At 44.2% G+C, this 3,093-nt stretch overlaps 1 non-coding gene across 1 annotated transcript; it reads right to left on the reverse strand.

Moving 5' to 3' along the window:
- Positions 1–807: 807 nt before the first annotated feature.
- On the reverse strand, positions 808–914 carry LOC136533745 (small nucleolar RNA R71). The gene has a single exon (XR_010778546.1). It is a non-coding gene; the product is annotated as a small nucleolar RNA R71 (small nucleolar RNA).
- Between the last annotated feature and the right edge of the window lie 2,179 nt (positions 915–3,093).

Here is a 3,093-nt window from a genome sequence, read left to right on the forward strand (position 1 = left end):
CAGAGCCTATGGCCTCAAGGTTAGGCAAGGCGAAGCCTGCCCCTAGAGGTTGGGTGAGGCAGAGCCCGTGGCCTCAGGGTCAGGCGAGGCAAAGCCCGCCCCCAGAGGCCGGGCGAGGCGAAGCCCCCGACCTAGAGGCCGAGCGAGGCAGAGCCCACCCCCAGAGGCTAGGCGAGGTGGAGCCCCCAACCTAGAGGTCGGGCAAGGCGGGGCCCACCCTAGAGGTTGGGCGAGGTAGAACCTGTGCACCTGAGGGTCGGTCGGAGCTATAGGCGCGCTCTTGACTACTCAGATGAATTGATATTGATGACCATTAGCTCCTTCGCTTTGGGTACCCTAGTATTGGTCCCGAACATCTAGCAAGGTTCTTAGCCTTTGCTCTAGAAACCTTCTTTTCCCTTCCTATTCTTTCATTTACATTTCCTCTTCCTAGCATGGTTATGGCGAAACAATACCATCCGTGAGTTTTCTGCACCTTTGGCTGCTAACGTAGCCACATGTCCCAACATCATCAATGCGGACACTCACTTCGAGCTTAAGCCCGCATTGATCATGATGGTGTAAGCTAGTACTTTCTATGGTAAAGCCCACAAGGATGCTAATGTGCATCTCCAACACTTTTTGGAGATTTGTACCACCTTTACCATTAAGAGAGTGACCCAAGAGGCCATACATCTTTGTCTTTTCCCTTTTTCTCTATTGGGAAAAGCAAAATAATGGTTCTACTCTAACCGCAATGCTGTAGATACATGAAACAAGTGTTCTAACGCTTTCCTAGTTAAGTTCTTCCCGATGGGTAAGACCAATGCTCTTCGCAACAAAATCTCTAGCTTTTAATAGCAAGCTAATGAATCGATTCCCAAAGTTTGGGAATGAATGCAAGAGTATGTCACAGCATGCCCACACCATGGTATGGAAGACTAGCTTTTGATCTAGAACTTCTACCATGGCTTAGTCCCGCTGGATAGGAGCCATTTGGATGCTGCCGTAGGAGTAGCATTCTTTTCGCTTAACGTCATAGATGCCAAGGCATTGATCGAGAAGATGGCTTCCAACCAAGGATGGAGCGATGAACGACTACAACCCTACAAGAGAGTTATGCATTCTCTTAAAGAAGCTGACATGCTTGTAGCTAAGATGGATCTGCTCGCAAAGAAACTTGAAAATTGTAAGAAGATGAGTGCCCAAGAAACTGTACAAGCCATGGACACCCATATGACTTGTGAAGTTTGTGGAGAGACCGGACATTCAGGAAATCTATGCCCCGAGAGCCATGAAGACCTCAACTTCGTCAACATTAACAATGGGGTTCATCCTCAAAATCAAGGATAGAATCAGTGCTCCAACAACCAAGGAGGTAATAATAACAATAATTATTTGTCGCAACGCCCGAGTAATCAAGGTAATTGTTACCTTTCCTTAAGGATCTTGTTTATAGTCGAGGTAGAATGACCGATATTATAAATAAGAAACTCCATGCTAATGACAAGATGTTGGAAAAACATAATTGCTAAATTGGATGATTTTTCTTCCGCTAAAGAATTAACTTAGCTTCAATAAGATGCTAGAAACCCAATGTTCGCATTTCTTAGCGTAATCACCAAGTGAGGAGGTTTTAAGTCCATCACTGGCAACGGCGCCAGAAATGCATGTTGGTATTTCTTAACACCATTACTAAGATTGAGTTAATCTTAGCAACGCCGCCGAGAAACACAAACTATGATAGTTCTTAACGATTATAGAAAATATCCGCAAGCGCATAGATTAGTCATTGTAGCATTTCACCCGAAAGTATTCAGGGTATTGTTATTTATATTTTCCCAAAGGAGGGCAAGGTATGCAGAGTCTAGCATGAGTATGATCAAGATTACATACTTGCATAGTGGACCAATAGTTCATGACAATGGTAAAAATGGTATATTAAGGATAGTGGACACACATCTGGGCCAACCTCAAGGATAAAAAGAAAACAAAGAATATTCCAACATGAAGCTGGCATGTTCTAATATAGCTGTGTAAAAAATAGTTAATGATCATACAAGTTATATGATTAGAGTTAGAGCTAAGTTTAAGATGGACGGGGAGATCTCCAAGCACTGGTCTACCAGCAAGCACGAGAGATTTTAAGACTCCTACACAATACTCGAACATGTGGGATTACAAGGGACGAACAAGGCTGTCATCACCTGCCGCCTACCCCTCAACCATGGGATACCATCATATCCGAAGGTTCCCGTGCACCCGAGCACCACACCCGTGTACAAGGAAACTGCCTATATCCCCCTGGGACTCCAACCCTACGAATTGACAAGCAAGAATATAGGCAACCCCAAAGGAATGATGAACCGCCACCTCAACCCTAGTTCTACTTTTACTCATACAATTCATATGAATGATTAAGCATAAAGTTGGACATGTTAAAATCATAACACACAAACTATATGCTAGTTCATATATCATGATTATAACATTAAAACTATACTCTAGTTCATATGCACTGCTGTATAAATGATATTAGAGCATGAATATGGAAGAACTCTTCATAGTATTATTCATACCAAAGTTGCTCTTCTTCCAAGGAGACAAGCTCTCCAAGTAGCTTTGCTAGCTCCAAATACTACTAAGAACTAAAGCTAAAAGAGTACAAGAGTAGGGTAGTGAGGTGTAGCTCCAAATGATGTATTTTTTGAAGGAGAGCTCCACCCATGCTTATATAGTGACAACATGGTTGGTTTGGCATTGATAAATTAGGAAACTAGCCAAAATAGCCATTGCATGCTGCCATGCATCAGTCGGTGGAAGTCGGGCCCAGGTGGTAGTAGCAGGGGTGCGGCCGGACCCCTGGTGTGCCCGCACCCAGGTGGGGTCGGCTTGCAACCGCCTTCACATGATCGGTTCCTAGGTGGTCCTAGGCCCCTCCCATGTCAGTGCTCGGCCCAGATTTAATGTGTAGGTGGGCTTCTCCATGTATTTCCTTTGCGCATTTCTGCATTACACTTTCTGCTTTGCGCCTTTTGCTTGGTTTTGTTTATTTTCCACTTGTACTTGAATGTGTGACCTGCAAAACATATTTTCTCCAATACAAGTGGAACT

Source organism: Miscanthus floridulus, unplaced genomic scaffold (genome assembly GCF_019320115.1).
Source record: "Miscanthus floridulus cultivar M001 unplaced genomic scaffold, ASM1932011v1 os_1159_1_2, whole genome shotgun sequence".
Lineage (NCBI taxonomy): Eukaryota > Viridiplantae > Streptophyta > Magnoliopsida > Poales > Poaceae > Miscanthus > Miscanthus floridulus.